Below are 25776 nucleotides of genomic sequence, written 5' to 3' on the forward strand. Positions count from 1 at the left end.
AGTATTAATTTAAACCACAACATAAATGCTACAAAAATAATGACATGACAAAAGCCATGAATTTAGGGACAAATCCATTTGAAGTGTTTCTTAGCACTATGTAATTTGTTGCTACTAAGCTTCTGATTACTATATAATCAGGCTGACAGATGACTAATACTGGGCAGGTCCAAACACGTGAATTACACTTTAGTTTGGGACTCTGTCTCCCCATCTTTGTGCAGAATCTTACAGAGTGCAATGGTCCTACCTCCCTTTGGGTTGTCTGTCTCTCTGTAGGACTGATAAAAGCTTTATAATTTTTCTCATCTAGACTACAGACACTGGATGGATTAATTACCCAGAAGCTGAAAACACATTTACTTTGTCTATTATTCACTTAAAAAATTATATTCACGAGTGGAGAGAATACACGGATTTTACAAAATGTGAGACATTTTGATAATAAAATACCTGAAAAGAAAGAGAAGACAGAAAAAATGTAAATCTGCCAAAATTCATGGAAATCGCTTTTAGGAGTTGATCATTGATTATATAAAGCAAATAGAATCATAATTATAATGAGCAGTAAATGCTGGCATTGATGAGTTTGACTGAGAAGAGCATTACAACAAAATTTGAACCTCAAAGTAGAAACCAAATCAATGAACGAAAAGCCTTCGCTAGACCTTAATGGAAAGAGCTAGTGGCATTAATCATAGTCCCGGCAATGTGAAAAAGCCTAGTCAGGAAACATGGAAGCCCAGGGGAAAAAAATGAGCAAGGTAACTTAATAGGCAGTGGAGGAGGTTGGTATATGCTTCCTCCTCCCTCAGCCCATGCAAAGGCAGGAATGAGCAGAGAACACTAATGTTGTGGAGATCATGTTTCCCTGGTTCTAACGCTGTCTTCAGTGGCATTACCAGAAGAAAGGGGAGTGTCGTATATGATAAACAATAAAATGGAAAGTGTTGATTTGGGAGCATTGGAGAAAGGATCTAAGAATAGTCTTCATTCTTCCCAGTCCCTCCCCTCATAGCACAACACACACACACACACACACACACACACAATCTGCTGATTAGAAGCCATTCACTTGACAGTAACTGCTATGGTTTAAATGTTTATGTTCCACCCAAATTCATACGTTGAAATCCTAACCTCCAAGGTGATGGTATTAGGAGGTAGAGTCTTTGGGAAGTGATTATGTCATGAAAGCAAAGCCCTCACCCATGGAATTAGTGCTTTTTTAAAAGAGACTCTGGGCATGCTGTGTGCAACCCACAGCCAACATCGTCCTCAATGGTGAAAAATTGAAACCATTTACTCCAAGATCAGGAACAAGACAAGGTTGCCCACTCTCACCACTATTATTCAACAGAGTCCTGGAAGTTTTAGCCAAGCAATCAGAGAAGAAAAAGAAATAAAAGGAATCCAAATCGGAAAAGAAGAAGTAAAGCTGTCACTGTTTGCAGAGGACATGATCCTATACATAGAGAATCCTAAAGATGCTACCAGAATACTACTAGAGCTAATCAATGAATTTGGTAAAGTAGCAGGATAGAAAATTAATGCACAGAAATCTCTTGCATTCCTATACACTAATGATGACAAATCTGAAAGTGAAATTAAGAAAACACACCCATTTACCATTGCAACAAAAAGAATAAAATATCTAGGAATAAACCTACCTAACGAGACAAAAGACCTGTATGCAGAAAATTATAAGACACTGATGAAAGAAATAAAAGATGATACAAATAGATGGAGAGATATACCATGTTCTTGGATTGGAAGAATCAACATTGTGAAAATGACTCTACTACCCAAAGCAATCTGCAGATTCAATGCAATCCCTATCAAATTACCACCGGCATTTTTCACAGAACTAGGACAAAATATTTCACAATTTGTATGGAAACACAAAAGACCCCGAATAGCCAAAGCAATCTTGAAAAAGAAAAACGGAGCTGGAGGAATCAGGCTCCCTGACTTCAGACCATACTACAAAGCAACAGTAATCAAGAGAGTATGGTACTGGCACAAAAACAGAAATACAGATCAATAGAACAGGATAGAAAGCCCAGAGATAAACCCACGCACATATGGTCACCTTATCTTTGATAAAGGAGGCAAGAATATACAGTGGAGAAAAGGCAGCCCCTTCAATAAGTGGTGCTGGGAAAACTGGACAGCTACATGTAAAAAATGAAATTAGAACACTCCCTGACACCATACACAAAAATAAACTCAAAATGGATTAAAGACCTAAATGTAAGGCCAGACACTGTAAAACTCTTAGAGGAAAACATAGGCAGAACACTCTAGGACATAAATCACAGCAAGATCCTTTTTGACACACCTCCTAGAGAAATGGGAATAAAAATAAAAATAAACAAATGGGACCTAATGAAACTTAAAAGCTTTTGCACAGCATAGGAAAACATAAACAAGAGGAAAAGACACCCTCAGCATGGGAGAAAATATTTGCAAATGAAGCAACTGACAAAAGATTAATCTCCAAAATTTACCAGCATCTCATGCAGCTCAATATCAAAAAAACAAACAACCCAATCCAAAAATGGGCAGAAGATCTAAATAGACATTTCTCCAAAAAAGATATACAGATTGCCAACAAACACATGAAAGGATGCTCAACATCATTAATCATTAGAGAAATGCAAATCAAAACTACAATGAGGTGTCACCTCATACCAGTCAGAATGGCCATCATCAAAAAATCTACAAACAATAAATGCTGGAGAGGGTGTGGAGAAAAGGGAACCCTCTTGCACTGTTGGTGGGAATGTAAATTGATACAGCCACTATGGAGAACAGTATGGAGTTCCTTAAAAAACTGAAAATAGAACTACCATACGACCCAGCAATCCCACTACTGGGCATATACCCTGAGAAAACCATAATTCACAAAGAGTCATGTACCAAAATGTTCATTGCAGCTCTATTTACAATAGCCAGGACATGGAAGCAACCTAAGTGTCCATCGACAGATGAATGGATAAAGAAGATGTGGCACATATATACAATGGAATATTATTCAGCCATAAAAAGAAACGAAATTGAGTTATTTGTAGTGAGGTGGATGGACCTAGAGTCTGTCATACAGAGTGAAGTAAGTCAGAAAGAGGAAAAACAAATACTGTATGCTAACACATATATATGGAATCTAAAAATAAATAAATAAATAAAATGGTCATGAAGAACCTAGGGGCAAGACGGGAATAAAAACACAGACCTACTAAAGAATGGACTTGAGGATACGGGGAGTGGGAAGGGTAAGCTGGCACAAAGTGAGAGAGTGGCATGGACATATATACACTACCAAACGTAAAAAAGATAGCTAGTGGGAAGCAGCGCATAGCACAGGGAGATCAGCTCGGTGCTTTGTGACCACCTAGGGGGCTGGGATAGGGAGGTGGGAGGGAAGGAGACACAAGAGGGAGGAGATATGGGGATATATGTATATGTATAGCTAATTCACTTTGTTATAAAGCAGAAACTAACACACCATTGTAAAGCAATTATACTCCAATAAAGATGTTAAAAATAAAATAAAATAAATAAAATAAAAGAGACCCGAAAGCTTCCTTGCCCCTTCTGCCATGTGAGGTTATGACAAAAAGACAGCCATCAAAGACGCCAGCTCTCACCAGACACTGAATCTGCTAGTGCCTTGATCTTGGACTTCCCATCCTTCAGAAATGTGAAATTTCTGTTGTTTATAAGCTACCAGTCTCTGGTATTTTGTTATAACATTACAAACAGACTAAGTAAGTAATGTATTACAGAGGTAACTTCACTCTGATCATAATTTCTCTTCCTTTTAAAAACTAGATCAAGAACATATTCTTCCATACTTTTCACATTCAATAGTCTTATATTTTCTATTTTTACTATAATAACCACATTTGTAATGGCAGTCTTAAAACCTTTTAGAGACACTTTCTTTTTTGCCAATGTACATGAAACAAAAAAGAGTAGGTAGCATCAAAAATCATTTGCGTTTAAACATAGGCATTAAACTCCCAGATGCTGAAGTCAGTTATTAGCAAATCTACTACTGCTGTCACCAAAATCTTAGAAGGAAGTAGGTGTTATAAAAGCCATCTGAATCCTCCTTTATGGCTAAATAATGTAGTTAAAGCGGTAATCTATAGTTAATCTCTTCTGACACCTTCCTCAATACGTCAGCAAAGGAAATTAAAATCTTAATTAAACCCTTTTCATTACATGTAGCAATGCAGACAATGCTTTCCCCCTGGCCAGGATAATGTTGTAATAATGACCAGAACATGAGAAATGTTACCCTGCCTCAGACCAAGATTCCAGCCAATCATTTCTTACAATGACACTGAAACTATCTTCTGATTTCATATCAAGCTCCAGAGACTGTGTTGGACCTTGAACAAACTTTGTGTTTTAGAATGAATATGTCATCCCTTAACATCTAAATCTTCATTCAACAGATACCTATTGTTTTGTATACCCAGGAGCTATTTTCCAGGAACTGCCCCCACCCCATTGTCCAACCTCTAGGGTTGCAGCAGGTTTTACAATATTTTTATAATGTGACACTGCTCCCCAAGCATCATCAGTTAGTTTTGGGAGTGGGCACTTGACCTTAAATGAGTCTATTGGTCACTTCCCAGGAATTTTAAAACTGAAACCAAGAGGAACCGATCATCTCTCTCTAGTGGCTGCACTATAAATGCTAACTTGAGAACTGTTCCTACTGGCATGTGGTTTGCAAACAAGAAAGCTGGTCTACACTGAGAAAGTGAAGCAGATGTGGAGAGAGAGTAGAGATAAGGGTCACAAGGAGAAGAATTTCTGGGTTTCCTTTTGTGCTACAGTTAGTGTTTCTATTCTTGAGGATCTGGTGCCTCTTGGATTCCATTAACAACTCCGGTTACTTTCCAATAAATCCACCCTCTTTTTATTGTTAAACTAGTTTGAGCTTGCTTCTGTTCCTGGCACCAAGAAATAAAAGTCCCAACTAATGTTCATTTATTCAATAAATTGTATTTATTTAATATCTAACAAATTATTCATACTTTAGCCTATTCTACCTTTTGAAGATACAAATTTCAAAAACTTTTAACTCATTTCATCTAAAGAGCATGTCTTTCAAGTGTCAAGAAATGCCTTCTAATTTGAGATTTGATGTTGATTTTGTGCTCACCCTAACCATATCTTTAATTATTTAAGAACTTTGCTCATGTCCTCATCTGTTTAGTTCAGTTCAGTTCACATATATTTGTTCATCTACTTTGTGCCAGACAACGTACATGGTGATGTAAACTCAAAGATGAAGGAAGAGATCTCATAATCTAGTAGCAGAGAAATATTTGTAAATTCATGATTGGGATGTAGTATGCCAAGTGGTACCACAGAGGTGCATTCAAAAACTCTCTTGTTCAAGGGAGTTTTCTATACTGTGACTAGTAATCGACACATCTTTTTCCCAGCATTCTTCCCCCAATTTTTCTAGATATTTCTTCTTCACCTTCTCCATCCACATAGTGCCTCTTCTCTTCCCTCAAAGGAGTTGAATGTTCCCACGTGATCTCATATTTTATCTTCACTCTGGCCATACAGACTAGGAACCTAATGCAAGCTGTGCAAATTACAATGCCCTTGGGATCCAGCCCCCCAGATTACCCCCAGTGAATTTCACCTCCTGTCATTCACACACTTGTGTAGTCTCCTCCTACACCGAATGAGGATGACCTATATAACTATTAGGATATTAAGAAAAAACAGAGTATGACTTCTATGTCTAGGTCATAAAAAATATTACAGCTTTATAATATATATTATTATATATATTATACCTCAATAAAAAAAATTTAATAAAAAATAAATTAAAAAAATGAAAGTGTTACAGTGTCTGTCTTGCTCCTTTAGATCATTCACTCTGGGGGAAACCACATGCCATGTCATGAGAACATATATATATATATATATATAGAGAGAGAGAGAGAGAGAGAGAGAGAGAGAGAGAGAGAGAAAGTAATAAGATTTTGAAGGATAAAAAGGTTTTCATGAGGTGGAAGAGAGATGAGGGAGAAAAATGCTCCAAGCCAAGGAACTAGCATATTCAAAGACAGAGAAGTATGAATCAGCTTATTAGGAAACATGTGTTTCCTAGAACACAAGTGGCAGAGGTAGTGGTAGGACAAAAAAATTAAAGAGGCAATAGAAGCCAAATGTTAAAGAGCCTTGTATACCCTGAAAAGGAGTTTAGACTTATCTTACAGATTAGCATTCACACAAAAAATTTGTGCATAAAAACCACTTTCTAAAAATACAAGTTAAAAATGCAGACTTCAGGGTTCCATCCCCAGAGATTCTAAGTCTTCAATAAGGCCTAAGAATTTGTATTTCTAATATGCCATCCAAGTGATTCTAGTCAAATGTGTTCTAAGGACCACATTTGATAAACACCATAGTACAGTGGGGAGCTGCTGGAGGGTTTTAGGCAGGAGTATCACTTCATGAGGTCTGAATTTTAGAAAGATTATGCTAGATGCAGTAAGCAAAATGGATTTGAGGAAGGTAAATCTGGATATAGAGAGATTTATTAGAAAGTTGTTGTAATAATCCAAATAAGAGGTAGTAGTAGCCTCAACTAAAGCAATAGAAATAGCGACGAGATTCTGGAGAGAAGTAAAATCTAAAATATAAAATCTGGTGATTGACTGGGATGGTGGGGAGGCCAAGGAGGATCCAAGATGATTCCCAGATTTTTTTCCCTGAGTAATTAGGTGGATGGTTAGATTTAAAAAAATACAGTTGGAAACACAGATTATGAGATTGGAATGTATTTGAAAATAATGAGTTCAGTATGATAGATTTTTAAGTTCAATATGCCTATGTGACATATTTAAGTGTAGTTGTATAGTAAGTAGATAGTTACATGTAAACTATTAATCAGGAACATTTTTCCCCCACACCTGACGTTTCCATGCCATGGAAGTTCCATTAGAGTAACACTTCAGTCCTCCTTTTTCCTCATCACTCACTGCCTTCCACAGAGGAGAGAGGCACCTGATCAATGAATTTGGAGGAAGAAATTAAAGTATGTGCAATTCAACCCTTCTTTCCTCTTCCTCTGAGATCTGCCTGCCTGTAGAATGCAAATGTTGTACGTATGTGCAATTAACATGTAGAAAATGTAATATTGAAGGAGTCTTGAAGACAGAAGCTATAAGGCTGTCCAGGCAGCCACCAGCTAAAACAGGTGATGTTCTTTCAGAGACAGTCTTGGGAGTCATCCTATTCTGCTCAGACTGCTGTAACAGAATACTATGGACTGCATGGCTTATGAACAACAAAAATTTCCCACAGTTCTGGAGGCTGGGAGATATTGGGAAGTCCAAGATCAAGGCACTGGTAGATTTGGTGTCTGGTGAGGACCTGCTTCCTGGTCCATAGCTGGCCATCTTCACATTACATCCTCACATGGTGGAAGGAATGAGGGAGCTCTCTGGATTGTCTTTTATAACAGCACTAATCCCACTCATGACTGCTCCACCTTCAAGACCTAATTACTTCTCAAAGGCCCAACCTCCTAATGCCAGCACACTGGGGGTTAGGATTTCAACATATAAATTGGGGGTGGGGGACATAAACATTCAGTCCTTAACAGGAGTAGAGGATGAAAGAGGTCCTTACCATCAGAGGGGGCCAAGATGACTCTGAGAAGCGCCCAGAGAAAATCTTACTCACCATTTACAAGGCAGAAGCCATTACCTGGCAGAGTCCAGCTACAGAGAACAGGTCCAGACAGGGCCAGAGGAAGACCAGTTATACAAGCCAATCCTACTTTTCCTCCTAGAGAACTCCCACCCAGTGAATGAGAAGAGAGAGGGGAGGAAGAGTCAAAGAGCCGACTTTGATGGAACTTAGACCATGGGTCAAGTCTCAGTTGGTGGAAAAGTGGAAATGTGGTTAGAGTTTTAAGTATTAAGTCCACTGCTGTTTAATAACTGAAAGAGCCTAGCAAGCTGTGGGCTCTTCCTGACACACCATGAAGGACCTATCTAGTAAGGGAGAGTTGATATAACATAGTTGAAGACAGAGATGGGAGAAAAATAAAATCTGTAATGTTTGTATTCCATTAAGTTATTCTATTCAATAAATTGGTGATGTTTATATGGACATTTTTCTGGGGTTGAAGGTCATCATATTCTCAAAGAGTTATATGACCCAATAAAGGAAAAGAACGCACAATGATTCACTGTGAAAAGAGAAGAAGACTAAGGGCAGAACCCAGGAAGAATCTCAACTTTAAAGAGTCAAGAATGGGAAGAAGAGCCAGTAAAGAAGACTGAAAAGTCAGGAGAGGCAAGCCAAGGGAGGGGGTCAAGAAGGAAGTAGTTCTATAGTAATTTATGCTGTATTAATACCTCCCGACTGATCCCAAGCCCCACCAGCCTATGGATACAAATCTTTTCACATTCATTCCCAGACTTCACAGGCCTGATCCTTTATCTGTATAGCTGCTATCACCCTTCTCCCCTAAATTCTTCTTTTCTATGAGCTCTTCAAGATAATATTGTTTCTTTGCTGCCTCTCAATTCCCCAATACCCCAAATCATGAAATCCCGAATAAGCTAAAAGGATTGCATTTTATTTATTCTTCCATGAGGTGAAGCCACATTCTCTTCCCTACAAAAATGGGGAGTACAATAGTAGCAGAGACTGCTAATTGTACTTTGATATCCTTTTTGCCTGTTTGTTGGCTGTCCTAGTCCACCAAGAATAAAGGCTACATAACCTAGCTTTCCTTGAAGCTAGATATGGCAATATGATTAGATTCTTTCAACAGACTGAGCAGAAGTAGCACATGCAACTACCGGGATATTTCCTTTCCATTCTCTCCCTTTTTCCAGCTGGTTGGAATACTGGAATTACATCAGCCATCATGGACCACAGGTGACCTTGGGAATGAGGAGGCCACGGAGACTGATACTGAGATGTACCCCCCAGCAATTTCTTCAATGAATGCTGCTAGGAGTGATGGCACTAGATAGCCCACAGCTCTCAGTCCCCTCAGCTGCAGAGAGCCACCTTGCTCAAGGTCACAGCCATTCCAGGGTGGCCCACATCCATTGACAGATCACCGTGGGACTATAAAGGCCTGACCATTTTGGCCTACCTCAAGACAACTCTGAGGGATTGGCCATGGCTGCATCACAGCTTGACTTTTTCCTCTGCTCACTCCTGCTCTTCCACAAACCAACCAGACAGGCCTTCATGTGGCTGCTCCCTCAGGCTGCGGTGCTGTTCGCCCACGTAGTCACAGAACTAAATTCCTTCATGTCTTTCTGGTCTTTGATCACAACCCACTATCCCAATGAGTCTTGCCCTGACTCTCCTACTTAATCCTGTAGACTATCTGCCCCACCAACACTTCTGATCCTTTTCATCCTGCTCTACTTTTTTTCTGTATACCTTTCACCCTCTAATATACTATATCACTTAGTTATTTATTATGTTTTTATTCATTTTCTTTAGAGTAGGATGTAAGATCCCAATAGCATGAGGACAAGGATCTTGGTTTTGTACAATAATGTGTCCCATGCACCTACAATAATGCCTGGCACAGAGCAGGCATTCAGTAAATATTTGTTGAATGGGTGAATAAGTGAATAATTCTCAAGGAGAATTTTGCAGAATTCACTCTTCAGGACCCCCAATTCCAGAAATAGTTTGAAAAGAATTCCTTGGCAGCAGATTCACTAATATTATATATTCTATACAATCCAATAAGAAAAAATTGGTCATGTATTTTTATGGAGTACCCTAAATCACTCCTTTTATAGTTTACATTCATTAGCATTTCATATACACACACACACACTATCTCTTTCAATTTCACACACACACACACACACACACACACACACACACATCTATAAAGATTATAATGCTTTATTTCATATTTAAGGCCTGTGATTTCTGTTCCATTGAGATGACCATTGAAAAAGATTGATTTTCCCGAGAATAGGAAACTTAGAAAAAGCAAACCTGAATTTCTCAAGTGTGGTAATCCAGGACAGTTTGCTGGGCTACATGATAGGGTATAGTTACTTCTAACAGGAACCGTCTGTTCTCAAGTACAATTCATTGCAACTGAGTTTGGAAACTTTGTTTTGCTTCATATTACCAGCTTCTGAAAGAGGTCAGTATTTGTGAGGTTTCAGGAAGTTTACTTTGAAGTCAGCACTCCAATAGAAACATGAACTAGATCAGCTGAGCACCCATGGAGTTGGCCTGAGGATTTATTTCTGTAGCTCTGAACTCTTAGGGGGCTTTCCTCTCTTGGGCAAGTTCCCACTTTTTCATTTGTCTTAAGAGTTAGCAAAGGTTATCTAAATGTCATTGTGTGAATTAGAAAGGTAGTAATGGGGTTATGATTGAGTATAATTCAAACCAATCATCTTTATAAAAAATAAAGAACAATTTAAAAACATTTACAAGTAAAAAAGATCTTTGACTATGAATAAAATACTAATTGTTATTATTTACTAACTAATTATTAGTTATTAATAAGTGGTGGTGAGTGTACAGGTGTTAATTATATTCTCTTTTTGTTTGGGGTGGGTATGTTAATAACTGAGGAAAAAGGTAGATACTCCATCACGGCAGTTCTTTTGTTACCCCTGGAGTAATGTTGCCCTCGATCAAACTACCCCTCACTCATTCTGGCTTTGTGAAGCAAGTAGAGATTGGGATGTAATTTTAAAACATTAGACTTAACGCTCTAAATGGAGTTTATATTTGGGCAACTTTTCTACCCTTTCAAGACATTGTTCTGCAACAAATAATAAAGATTCATTAAGAGAAAGATTGCCTTCTTTAAAAATGTATTAAGAATCAAGTTTTAAAGACCTCACTGAACCCCTGTTTTGATCATTTTAATAGCCTCCAACTGGTTTTCAATGAGACTTGATAATTATCATCAAATGGATAATCAGAAAGTCAGTGGAGGGTAACAATTAGAAGCTGTATTTTAGTTCATGCAGTTACCTTTAGCCTGGTGTCTCTCTTGGTTAAAATCTCCAGGAAGATTCTCTTACTTCTTCCATCTACCATCTTCTGGCGTCTTAATATTATTTTCTCAAACTCCTTGGCATTCAATACAAACTTTACTAATCCCTTGGCCTCAGTAGGCAGTCTTCTTCATAAACAATAAATAGCTCCTTGGCCTATTCATTAAAAGCATATTGCCACTCACAAACCAGCTCCTGGAATATTCCTGAAGTGGGCATGTGTTGCACTGCCCAGACCCATCTTTAAAACCAAGACATTAATTTCCCCAGTTATAGGAGTGTTGGCTACTGAGGACTCACAGCTGAATTCCTCGTCAGGCGCTGCCTCATCTAACATCTACTCCCCTCCCCCAGAAGTACCCATAGGCAAAAATTGGCCCACATAAAGGGGTACAATTGCTCCCTCATTTCAACTTCAGAAACTTTGAAAGACTATCCTAGCTCTAAAGCTATCCATGCAATTGCAGTGGCCTTTGTTGTCACTGCATCACAGTTCAACTCTCCTTCCACCCAGTCCCGTTTCTTTCACTCTCCCAAAGGTATTGATCCCACATCCACTTCCCAGTAAATTTCCTATATGGTAATATCTATTTCAGAGTCTGCTTCCTAGTAAACTTGTGACCTGAGAGAATTCTCTTGGTCATAATCAAACCACCACTTTTAGTTATCATTTAATAAAATAAAATTTTGATGGTGACTTGTGTATTAGTCATAGCAGACTAACTTCTGTAATAAACAATCTCAAAATGTTAGTAGCTTAACCCAATAAAAATTTGCTTCTTACTCATCCCATGGTGCATTGCAGTTCAGTGGGGAGAGGGACAGTCATTCAGGGATCCAGAGTCCTTCCGGCTTTTGGCTCCACCCTCTTCTAGGAGTTCTGTCCTTCAGCTGACAGATGAGGAAAGAAAATGAGAAAAATGCATAAGTTTGATGGCTTGAAAGAGTGCACATCAATTCTACTAACATTCCATTGGCCAGAACTCTGTCGTACGGCCACACTAAGACAAGGAAGGCTGAGGATCCCTAGCAGTCTCTGCTACTCATTTAAAGAACACCTGTGACTTTCAAATCTTCCATTTTCCATGACATGTGACATTCTTGTACCAACCTTCAACCTGCAAGGACTGAAAATTCCATCTTTATTAAAGATCTTAAAAGATTCATGGTCTCTCCACTTTAATAAAAGTCTCTGTAGGGGGTGTGTGTGTGTGTGTGTGTGTGTGTGTGTGTGTGTGTGTGTGTATCTTTAGCAAATAAGGGGTTTTTTAAATATGGGATTTTTTTAAAAAACAGAACAGTGATATTATTTTCATACCCAATAAAATTAATGACAATTCTTTAATATATCTAATATCCAGTATGTGTACACATTCTGGTTGTTCCTCAAAAGTCTCTTTCTGAAGTTCTTTTAATTCCTGGACAGGTACTGATAGTTATGTCATAGTTCCAGCAACTGACCATGACAATACTCCACCTAAACGTTCCCAAAACTCCGGAAGGATCCACTTACTTTTTCTCTTTGAACTGCTCTGACTGCCTTTGTCACAATCACAGCCATGCCTGTTTCAAAACCATAAACGAAACCTTCGTGGATTCCTGACATCAGCTGATGTTTTATCAATACTTGTATTTTCTTTTCTTTTCTTCAGATAGTCTTCATTTCCTTAGTTATCACTCTTTTAACCATGGTGCTGGCTAGCCCTTCAACAGCAACTCTTACAAATACCACGAGGCTTGGGGCCACTCCTGCTATCGTTTCTTCAGGACTAACATGATTTATAGGAAACTGCTCCTACATTCTGAGAAAAATCATTTCTTTAAAAAGATTTCCCAAATCTTCAAGTTCAATAATAAGGACATATGTTTACTCAATGACTTGTTTCAAATAGCACCTTATATCTTCAGATTGTAGTTGGGATCTTATGTAAAACCAAGTGAGTTGATTTCAAAAAGAAACTTTGAATTTCTCATTTTTTTACATCTTTTAATGTAGCACAAATACTTCTCATCAAGAGATTAGAAAATAAACTAAAATTACCCAAACTGCTTTACATCTTTAGCCCCATCTCTTCTAGTACTTGTTTAAATGGTAAGAAGAAGCTTGATAGGAGATTTCTGAAAATAATTTCTAGAAGCCGACTTGTAATAAATCTACTGAGACTATTTTAACTTCTGCTAAAGATTCTATATCCCTTTGGGAATGTGCACCTTAGTGACTTCAGCTTCTGCTATAAACTCTGTCAAAGCACAAATTCAAACCCTAACCTGACATCCATTTCCTGTACATGACACATGATATTGACAATGTCCTACAAAGCTCAGAACAAGTACCCAGTTTCTCTCCCTCAAAAGTTTGGCTCTGCTTCGTCAACGTTGACTCCATTTTTACCAGGTCCTCACTTTCTGGTCACAAAGATGGTTGCTAACAACTTTGGAGCTACTTTCTTCAGGTCCATTTTCTGCAGAAAAGTGAGAGTTTGCTTCCCCAATTACTCAAACCAATTCTGAGAAAGGAGACTCTTTGCACCTTATTGGAATGTTTTCATCTATGAACCAATCATTGAGTCAAGGGGATGAAATACACTGACAGGCTTATGCTAATCAGGGCCTACCCTTGGAACTGTTGGAGGAGGAGTCAATCCCACTCAAACCATATAATTGAGAAATTCAAGGTATTACTAGGAAGAAAGAAGAGATTATTGAGAAGGAAGCAACAAATGTTCACTGCAGTACTGAATCTAAAGTGACTGACTTTGACATTCTATCAAAATAAAATATAAATTGTAGCTTTAAATAAATTGTTTTTTGGTTTGTCATACCTGTCCTCAAAGGAGTTACCACCGATGTCCCTACCAAGGGTGAATGTCTCTGCATGGGGTTCAAAGCCCACCATAATGATATCCACCTAAAGATTTTTTTAGTTACTTTCAAGCTGTACATCTCTTATCAGATATGTCTCTTCAGTCTCCCTCCTGTAAACGTTTGTGATCCTACATTTTTGCAAAAAAAATCTTGATTATAAAAACAGTACATATTGGGACTTCCCTTGTGGCACAGTGGTTAAGGATCCGCCTGCCAATGCAGGGGACAGGGGTTTGAACCCTGGTCCAGGAAGATCCCACATGTCGCAGAGCAACTAAGCCCACGAGCCACAACTACTGAAGCCCGTGCACCTAGAGCCTGTGCTCCACAAGAACAGAAGCCACCACAACGAGAAGCCTGCGCACCGCAATGAAGAGTAACCCCCGCTCACCACAACTAGAGAAAGCCTGAATGCAGCAACGAAGACCCAATGCAGCCAAAAATTAATTAATTAATTAATTAATTTTACAAAAAAGTCTGGGAAAAAAAAGCAGTACATGCGAACTTAAAGGTCAAGCAATATAAAAGTGACTAAAGTAGAAAATGGCAGTCCACCATATTTAGAGTGAACATTAGAGGTAGAATACAGGTTACAGATGTCTGGTTGCACACATTACTTGGATTTAAAAAGGAAATCGTGACTTTTACATTTTAACTGGGCTGTCCTACCTGGCATCAAAATGGCTTCATCAAAGTTGTCATGTGAAAAATACCTTACTTCTGTTTTGTTTGTTTGTTTGTTTTCTGTGTTTGCTTTCTTCTCTGCTAGCTGTCTATTTAGATCTCAGTCATCTTTCAGGGCCTACCTGAAATCACACCTCTTGATTCCTACTCTCTTTTTAAAACTGAACTTCTTCAATGCTCATAAACAAAACATAAAAACAAAAAGAGCATTTAAAAAATCTTTCCTAACTGCTCTAGTTCTCATTGACTTTCCTCTCTACTTAGAGCCTACACCACACAATTAGCGCATAACTACCAATTGTTAATATTGTTTGTTATTGTTCCATATGTATAAGAGTAAGTGAGAAGAATGTGGTGGAATTGTTTTATGGAGTCCTGGGCTGGGGTGGGGACTTACAGAATCATGATATAGCAATGAGTGCAAGGGAGGCATGGAAAGAGCTAGCCCTGGGAAATTACAGAAAATTGGGCTGTGAATTTAGAGCAGGGGTCTAGAGCAACTCCTGAGGCAGGCTTTGTACAAAAGCTAGAAGTCAAAACAAGGCAGTATGTCAAGGCCAAGAATTTGGTTAGAGATCTACAGGAATGAGAGAGGGTATATCAGGGCATGGATTAACAATAAAAATGATGATATACTCTGCTTAGTTCAAATAATGTGTGAAATATAATTGATGTGTAACATCTAAAACATCAAAATAGCATCAAAACAACAAAAAAATTGCTCAATTTTACCAAAATTGTAAATGTGACTATCCTTTGGCTCAGCAATTCCACTTCTAGGATGTTATCCTAAAGAAATATTCACGCAACTGTACAAAGTGAATGTACTAAATACTGTTGATAAGAGCAAGAGATAAAAATGGAAACAACCAAAATAGCTATCTAAATGCCGGTTTGCTTACACTTTCCTCTACTATTCACATATACAGCAGAATAATAACCAGCTATTAAAAGAGAGATAGATCTATGAACACTGGCATGGAAAGAGGTCCAAAATATATTTTAAAAGAAACTTTCAGAATAGTATATACAGCATGATTTCTTTAAAATATAAATTACACAGGTATTATTACATATATTTAATGACATTTTAAAAGAATTTTTTTGAAGCTTTATCATCTATTTGTATAAAAATCACCTAGAGTACATGTTAAAAATACATATTCCTGGGCTTCATACTAGATCTACTGATCTACTAGATCATACAAGATCTGCTACTGAACTAGTATACTAAACCTACAGAATCACAATCTATGGTGATTGAACCCCAGACTCTGCATAACAATCAGCCCACATGAATCTTGTGCCCAATACAGTTTGGGGATTATTGGATTAATATAGTATTAACAGGGGTTCCACCCAGGCCAGGGAACTTGGAGGGCGAGCAAGGGTGGGGGATTGTGTGAGGGGTGGGTTGGTGGAGGACCGGGAGTTTTCCCTTCCATTTTGCTTAATACTCTTCTGCATTTTAAAACTCTTTATGAGGGAGAGACCTTCAAGATGGCGGAGGAGTAAGACGTGGAGATCACCTTCCTCCCCACAAATACACCAGAAATACATCTACATGTGGAACAACTCCTACAGAAAACCTACTGAACGCTGGCAGAAGACCTCAGACTTCCCAAAAGGCAAGAAACTCCACACATACCTGGCCGTGTGGCTAACAGGGTCTTGGTGCTCCCGCCGGGTGTCAGGCCTGTGCCTCTGAGGTGGGAGAGCCGAGTTCAGGACATTGGTCCACCAGAGACCTCCCGGCTCCACATAATATCAAACGACAAAAGCTCTCCAAGAGATCTCCATCTCAACGTTAAGATCCAGCTTCACTCAACAACCAGGAAGCTACAGTGCTGGACACCCGATGCCAAACAACTAGCAAGACAGGAACAAAGCCCCATCCATTAGCAGAGAGGCTGCCTAAAATCATAATAAGGACACAGACACCCTAAAACACACCGCCGGATGTGGTCCCACCCACCAGAAAGACAAGATCCAGCCTCATCCACCAGAACACAGTCACCAGTCCCCTCCACCAGGAAGCCTACACAACCCACTGAACCAAACTTACCCACTGGGGGCAGACACCAAAAACAATGGAAACTACGAACGTGCAGCCTGCGAAAAGGAGACCCCAAACACAGTAAGTTAAACAAAATGAGAAGACAGAGAAACACAGAGCAGATGAAGGAGCAAGGTAAAAACCCACCAGACCAAAGAAAGGAAGAGGAAATAGGCAGTCTACCTGAAAAAGAATTCAGGGTAATGATAGTAAAAATGATCCAACATCTTGGAGGTAGAATGGAGAAAATACAAGAAACGTTTCACAAGGAGCTAGAAGAACTAAAGAGCAAACAAACAATGATGAACAACAAAATAAATGATATTTAAAATTCTCTAGAAGGAATCAATAGCAGAATAACTGAGGCAGAAGAACGGATAAGTGACCTGGAAGATAAAATAGTGGAAATAACTACTGCAGAGCAGAATAAAGAGGAAAGAATGAAAAGAATAGAGGACAGTCTCAGAGACCTCTAGGACAACACTAAACGCACCAACATTCGAATTATAGGGGTCCCAGAAGAAGAAGAGAAAAAGAAAGGGACTGAGAAAATATTTGAAGAGAATATAGTTGAAAACTTCCCTAATATGGGAAAGGAAATAGTCAAGTCCAGGAAGCGCAGAGAGTCCCATACAGGATAAATCCAAGGAGAAACACGCCAAGACACATATTAATCAAACTATCAAAAATTAAATACAAAGAAAAAATATTAAAAGCAGCAAGGGAAAAACAACAAATAATATACAAGGGAATCCCCATAAGGTTAACAGCTGATCTTTCAGCAGAAACTCTGTAAGCCAGAGGGAGTGGCAAGACATATTTAAAGTGATGAAAGGGAAAAAACTACAGTAAGATTACTCTACCCAGCAACTACAGTAAGATTACTCTACCCAGCAAGGATCTCATTCAGATTTGATGGAGAAATTAAAGCTAAGAGAGTTCAGCACCACCAAACCAGCTTTACAACAAATGCTAAAGGAACTTCTCTAGGCAGGAAACACAGAGAAGGAAAACACCTACAACAACAAACCCAAAACAATTAAGAAAATGGTAATAGGAACATACACATCAATAACTACCCTAAATGTAAATGGATTAAATGCTCCAACCAAAAGACATAGACTGGCTGAAGGGATACAAAAACAAGACCTGTATATATGCTGTCTACAAGAGACCCACTTCAGACCTAGGGACACATACAGACTGAAAGTGAGGGGATGGAAAAAGATATTCCATGCAAATAGAAATCAAAAGAAAGCTGGAGTAGCAATTATCATATCAGACAAAATAGACTTTAGAATAAAGACTATTACAAGAGACAAAGAAGGACACTACATAACGATCAAGGGATCAGTCCAACAAGAAGATATAACAATTGTAAATATTTATGCACCCAACATAGGAGCACCTCAATACATAAGGCAAATGCTAACAGCCATAAAAGGGGAAATTGACAGTAACACAATAAGAGTAGGGGACTTTAATATGCCACTTTCACCAAAGGACATATCATCCAAAATGAAAATAAATAAGGAAACACAAGTTTTAAATGATACATTAAACAAGATGGACATAACTGATATTTATAGGACATTCCACCCAAAAACAACAGAATACACTTACTTCTCAAGTGCTCATGGAACATTCTTCAGGATAGATCATATCTTGGGTCACAAATCAAGCCTTGGTAAATTTAAGAAAATTAAAATTGTATCAAGTATCTTTTCCAACCACAATGCTATGAGACTAGATATCAATTACAGTAAAAAATCTGTAAAAAATAAAAATACAAACAGGGATGCTAAACAATACACTACTAAATAACCAAGAAATCACTAAAGAAGTCAGAGAGGAAATCAAAGAATACCTAGAAACAAATGACAATGAAAACAAGATGACCTAAAACCTAGGGGATTCAGCAAAAGCCGTTCTAAGAGGGAAGTTTATAGCAGTACAATTCTGCCTCAAGAAACAAGAAATATCTCAAATAAACAACCTAGCCTTATACCAAAAGCAATTAGAGAAAGAACAAAAAACCCCCAAAGTTAGCAGAAGGAAAGAAATCATAAAGATCAGATCAGAAATAAATGAAAAAGAAATGAAGGAAACAATAGCAAGGATCAATAAAACTAAAACCTGTTTCTTTGAGAAGATAAACAAAATTGATAAACCATTAGCCAGACTCATCAAGAAAAAAAGGGAGAGGACTCAAATCAATAGAATTAGAAATGAAAAAGGAGAAGTAAGAATTGACACTGCAGAAATACAAAGGATCATGAGAGAGTACTACAAGCAATTATATGCCAATAAAATGGACAACCTGGAAGAAATGGAAAATTCTTAGAAATGCACAACCTTCTGAGACTGAACCAGGAAGAAAGAGAAAATATAAACAGACCAATAACAGCACTGAAATTGAGACTGTTATTAAAAATCTTCCAACAAACAAAAGCCCAGGACCAGATGGCTTCACAGGCGAATTCTATCAAGCATTTAGAGAAGAACTAACATCTATCCTTCTCAAACTATTCCAAAATATAGCAGAGGGAGGAACACCCCCAAAATCATTCTACAAGGCCACCATCACCCTGATACCAAAACCAGACAAAGATGTCACAAAGAAAGAAAACTACAGACCAATATCACTGATGAACATAGATGCAAAAATCCTCAACAAAATACTAGCAAAAGAACCCAACAGCACATTAAAAGGATCATACACCATGATCAAGTAGTATTTATCCCAGGGATGCAAGGATTCTTCAGTATACACAAATCAATCAGTGTGATAAACCATATTAACAAATTGAAGGAGAAAAACAATATGATCATCTCAATAGATGCAGAAAAAGCTTTCAACAAAATTCAACACCCGTTTATGGTAACAACCCTCCAGAAAGTAGGTATAGAGGGAACTCACCTCAACATAATAAAGGCCATATATGACAAACCCACAGCCAACATCATTCTCAATGGTGAAAAACTGAAATCATTTTCTCCAAGATCAGAAACAAGACAAGGTTGTCCACTCTCACCACTATTATTCAACATAGTTTTGGATGTTTTAGCCACAGCAATCAGAGAAGAAAAAAAAAATGAAAGGATTCCAAATTGGAAAAGAAGAAGTAAAGCTGTCACTGTTTGCAGATGATATACTATACATAGAAAATCTTAAAGATGCTACCAGAAAACTACTAGAGCTAATCAATGAATTTGGTAAAGCAGCAGGATACAAAATTAATGCACAGAAATCTCCTGCATTCCTATACACTAATGATGAAAAATCTAAAAGAGAAATTAAGGAAACACTCCCATTTACCACTGCAACAAAAAGAATAAAATACCTAGGAATAAACCTACCTAAGGAGACAAAAGACCTGTATGCAGAAAATTATAAGACACTGATGAAAGAAATTAAAGATGATACAAACAGATGGAGAGATATACCATGTTCTTAGATTGGAAGAATCAACATTGTGAAAATGACTCTACTACCCAAAGCAATCTGCAGATTCAATGCAATCCCTATCAAACTACCACTGGCATTTTTCACAGCGCTAGAACCAAAAATTGCACAATTTCTATGGACACACAAAAGACCCTGAATAGCCAAAGCAATCTTGAGAAAGAAAAACTGAGCTGGAGGAATCGGGCTCCTGGACATCAGACTATACTACAAAGCTACAGTAATCAAGACAGTATGGTACTGGCACAAAAACAGAAATATAGATCAATGGAACAGGATAGAAAGCCCAGAGATAAACCACGCACATATGGTCACCTTATGTTTGATAAAGGAGGCAAGAATATACAATGGAGAAAAGACAGCCTCTTCAATAAGTGGTGCTGGGAAAACTGGACAGCTACAAGTAAAAGAATGAAATTAGAACACTCCCTAACACCAGACACAAAAATAAACTCAAAATGGATTAAAGACCTAAATGCAAGGCCAGATACTATAAAACTCTTAGAGGGAAACATAGGCAGAACACTCTAGGACATAAATCACAGCAAGATCCTTTTTGACCCACCTCCTAGAGAAATGGAAATAAAAACAGAAATAAACAAATGGGACCTAATGAAACTTAAAAGCTTTTGCACAGCAAAGGAAACCATAAACAAGACGAAAAGACAACCCTCAGAATGGGAGAAAATATTTGCAAATGAAGTAACTGACAAAGGGTTAATCTCCAAATTTTACAAGCAGCTCATGCAGCTCAATATCAAAAAAACAAACAACCCAATCCAAAAATGGGCAGAAGACCTAAAGAGACATTTCTCCGAAGAAGATATACAGATTGCCAACAAACACATGAAAGGATCCTCAACATCACTAATCGTTAGAGAAATGCAAATCAAAACTACAATGAGGTATCACCTCATACCAGTCAGAATGGCCATCATCAAAAAATCTACAAACAATAAATGCTGGAGAGGGTGTGGAGAAAAGGGAACCCTCTTGCACTGTTGGTAGGAATGTAAATTGATACAGCCACTATGGAGAACAGTATGGTGGTTCCTTAAAAAACTAAAAACAGAACTACCATATGACCCAGCAATCCCACTACTGGGCATATACCTAGAGAAAACCATAATTCAAAAAGAGTCATGTACCACAATGTTCATCGCAGTTCTATTTACAATAGCCAGGACATGGAAGCAACCTAAATGTCCATCAACAGATGAATGGATAAAGAAGATGTGGCACATATATACAATGGAATATTATTGGGCCATAAAAGGAAATGAAACTGAGTTATTTGTAGTGAGGTGGATGGACCTAGAGTCTGTCATACAGAGTGAAGTAAGTCAGAAAGAGAAAAACAAATACCATATGCTAACACATACATATGGAATCTAAAAAAAAAAAAAGAAAAAAAATGGTTCTGAAGAACCTAGGGGCAGGACAGGAATAACGACGCAGACATAGAGAATGGACTTGAGGACACAGGGAGGTTGAAGTGTAAGCTGGGACAAAGTGAGAGAGTGGCATGGACATATATACACTACCAAATGTAAAATAGATAGCTAGTGGGAAGCAGCCGTATAGCACAGGGAGATCAGCTCGGTGCCTTGTGACCACCTAGAGAGGTGGGATAGGGAGGATGGGAGGGAGATGCAAGAGGGAGGAGATATGGGGACATATGTATATGTACAGCTGATTCACTTTGTTATAAAGCAGAAACTAACACACCATTGTAAAGCAATTATACTCCAATAAAGATGTTAAAAAAAATTAAAAAATAAAATGAAAATAATAAAAAAAGAAAATCAACTATACTTTAAAATGAAATAAAAATTAAATTAAAAAAATAAAATTCTTTATGAGAATTTATTACTTATGTAATAATCTATATCTACTAGAGATTTTGAGATTTAGAAGATGGAAACATTAAATTTTGATTTTCTAGGTCATGTAAATGAGGAAATACATTACCAGTTTAGCTCATTCAAGAAAAGAAAAGACTATCAAATCAAAGAGTACAAATTTGACAATATAAGAGTTAAACTTCCTTCATTTATTCAACAAATATTTGCTGAGCATCTGTGTTCCAGGTACTGTTCTATGTGCTGAAGATGTAACAAAGAACATTAGACAAGGTTCCTACCCTCAGGGAAATTACTTTAAAATGGGGGAGGAGACAGATCAAAAAGTAAATAATGGAGCAAGGTAATTGCAGGTGGTGTTAAGTTACAGAGTGATAGAGAGTAAAGTGGGGGTGAGGTGGGGGGTAAGGGAAGACTTTTTTCAGGAGGTGCTTTTTGACTAAGACCTGAAAGATGACAAGAAACAATCATATGAAAAGTTGAGCAAGAGCCACAATCTTGATCTGGGGAAGAGCTTGCCATATTTAAGGGAAAGAAAAGAACTCAGTGAGGCTAGAGCAGAATGAGCAGGAGTGTGGTACCAGACAAGGGTGGAGAGGTAGCCAAAGCTAGATCATGTATAGTTTTGTAAAGAATTTAGATTTTATTCTAGGAAGCTGGTGACTGATTTTAAGAAGGAAGTGATGTTATCTCTTTTACATTTTAAGTATAACTTTCATATCCTTTGACCTGATATTTTCATTTAGAGGAATTTTCCCACAAAAAATGTTTACAAAGATGTTCATAATTAGAATTTTATATTGAAGATAACCCAACAATACAGTGAATGTGTAAGCAAAAAATGATTTAGAAATATATCAAATAGTATGGGAATTCCCTGGCGGTCCAGTGGTTAAGACTCTGTGCTTCCACTGTAAGGGACATGTTTGGATCCCTGGTTGGGGAACTAAGATTCCGCATGCCATGCAGCAAGGTCAAAAAAAAAAAAAAAAAAAAAGAAATATATGGAATAGTATATGGCTATTAAAAATTATAAGTATATGGACATATGGACTATAAAAACACACTGAAATAGTTATAAGAAGTGAAGTCAAGCAAAACAATTATTTTAAGAGACTAAATCTATAATGAAAAAAATTTTTATTTCCACTGTTGTAAAATGTATTTACTATGGCCTAGCTAGGCTCCACTCACAGTATATAACATATACTTTCGATTTAAAGAAGGAATTCAGGGCTTCCCTGGTGGCGCAGTGGTTGGGAGTCTGCCTGCCGATGCAGGGGACACGGGTTCGAGCCCTGGTCTGGGAGGATCCCACATGCCGCGGAGCAACTGGGCCCGTGAGCCATAGCTGCTGAGCCTGCGCGTCTGGAGCCTGTGCCCCGCAACAAGAGAGGCCGCGATGGTGAGAGGCTCGCGCACCGCGATGAAGAGTGGCCCCCGCTTGCTGCAACTAGAGAAGGCCCTCGCACAGAAACGAAGACCCAGCACAGCCAAAAATAGATAAATAAATAAATAAATTTATTAAAAAAAAAAAAAAAAGAAGGAATTCAAACAGCCATAAAAGTAAGTATGCATATTAACAAAGATTAGGGAAATAAGGTATGTTTGGGACCTTAATATTTACTGGAAAATTTGCTTTCTGTAAAGTTGATTACATCAAAACAGCAACCCAAAAATCAAGTGCTATCCTTTAACAACAAGAAATATTTCAGGGAAACCTGTTCTCTCTAGTTATACTTGACTTAGACTGAATACATTGAAAAAACTAACACCGGCCTTAGTTTTTTTAAATAATGAGGATGTGTAGCACACCATCAATCATCTTGTTTTACATCACTGATGCTCCATGACAACTCTATAAAAGAGTTTACTAAGCTCCCGAATTAATAAGAACTATGTAAGGATATATAAATGATTTTCAGTTTGGATATATTACTACAAATGGTGAAAAGACCACCTCCTGTTACTTATGAGTTCATACTCATCAAATTACTGAAAATCTGGTGTAAGGGGAAACCTCTACACTTCCTATACTTGAGAGGAATTAGTTATGTAAATGACAATTAAGGCAAATATGTCATTAATAAGTATAAAGATTAGGAATACCTCAATGTAGACAATGATGGAATATGACACCACACTATTTGATATTTCTAAGTTCTAAGTTCAATATGGACCTTAAAAGGCTTTGTAAATTAGCTTTGTACCAAAAGCTTACTGTTAGTACAATCCAATACACTATCAAAAGGTATAAGTGAAAGTATACTATCAAAATAAGTTTGATAAGTAGACTATCAAAAAGTATACATGGGGGCTTCCCTGGTGGCGCAGTGGTTGAGAATCTGCCTGCCAATGCAGGGGACACGGGTTCGAGCCCTGGTCTGGGAAGATCCCACATGCCGCGGAGCAACTGGGCCCGTGAGCCACAACTACTGAGCCTGCGCGTCTGGAGCCTGTGCTCCGCAACAAGAGAGGCCGCGATAGTGAGAGGCCCGCGCACCGCGATGAAGAGTGGCCCCTGCTTGCTGCAACTAGAGAAAGCCCTTGCACAGAAACGAAGACCCAACACAGCCAAAAATAAAATAAAAAATAAAAAAATAAAAGTATACATGAAAGAATTATAATGAAGAAGGTGGACTAGGTAAATAACCAATCAGTGTCTATTCAGTACCCAGTCTCTACATGGGCAATGTATAGAAAATATCAAATTATGGAAATTCAAGGGTAATCAACTGGTTCTCAACCAGTTATATATACACCTCAGAATCTCCTGATGAGTTTTTAAAAAATAGACCACATTAAGTTCCCCCCTGGAAATTTTAAACTGTTAGGCCTGGAGTAGAGTTTGTGCTTACCTATTTTTATTAAAATATTTCTTAAGTGCTTCTGATGATCATGGCTGGGGGGAGAATCACCCAAATAGGACAGTCATTATAGATTAGATTGGGTGGAGAAAGCACCATAAAGAAGGGATACTACAGCTGTGCCTTGCCACATAGAAAGGCTTTAAATAGAGCAGAGTAAGGGACTTCCCTGGTGGTCTAGTGGTTAGGACTCTGTGCTTCCACTGCAGGGGGCATGGATTCAATCCCTGGTCAGGGAACTAATCCCCCAAGCCATGTGGCACAGCCAAAAATAAAAATAGAGGAGAGTAAATCACTATATGAGCAGAAACAGTATTGTTTGGGAGAGAGCAGGTAGGCCATTCTTCAATGAATTCAAGGCAAATAAAGATGGTAGTGTAGCGGGAAAAGCGGGGCAGGGGGTGACGGTGGTAGTGGTGGGATGAATTGGGAGATTGGGATTGGCATATATACACTAATGTGTATAAAATAGATAACTAATAAGAACCTGCTGTATAAAAAATAAATAAAATTCAAAAAAAAGATAGTAGTGTATACTGAATGAGATAATTACAAGTAACTGTTGACTTTAAAAAACTATAATTCAGTAGAGGATTGAATCCAGATTTAGGGGCTAGGAAATGAATGAGTGATGGGGAATCAAGGTAGTGGGTATTTAAAGCAGGCATTTGAGAATTTGGCAGGGGAAGGAAAGTAAAAAATAGAATGGAATTTATATAGGAAGAGAAGGATCAAAAGAAGATTATTTTTCCAAGACAAAGGAGCCTGAAAATGTTTGCAGGCAGGAAGAGAAATCCAACAGAGAAGAAAAGAGCAAATATTCAGAGCGGGTAAAATTGGGATTTATATCTCCCAGGTGTTTTTAATGTATTTGCTTAAGGACTAAAATATATTACAATAAAATTACACCAGTTTA

The 25776-nt window shown here is 38.0% G+C and overlaps 1 long non-coding RNA gene across 1 annotated transcript; it reads right to left on the minus strand.

Annotated features, from left to right (window-relative positions):
* Positions 1 to 866: 866 nt before the first annotated feature.
* Positions 867 to 25164, minus strand: LOC309623838. Its single transcript, XR_014241668.1, has 2 exons — positions 23550 to 25164; positions 867 to 23229 (listed from the first exon to the last, which is right to left on the minus strand). It is a non-coding gene; the product is annotated as an uncharacterized lncRNA (long non-coding RNA).
* Positions 25165 to 25776: the final 612 nt, after the last annotated feature.

This window comes from Balaenoptera borealis (assembly GCF_965194805.1).
Source record: "Balaenoptera borealis genome assembly, chromosome: 2".
In the NCBI taxonomy this organism is placed as follows: Eukaryota; Metazoa; Chordata; class Mammalia; order Artiodactyla; family Balaenopteridae; genus Balaenoptera; species Balaenoptera borealis.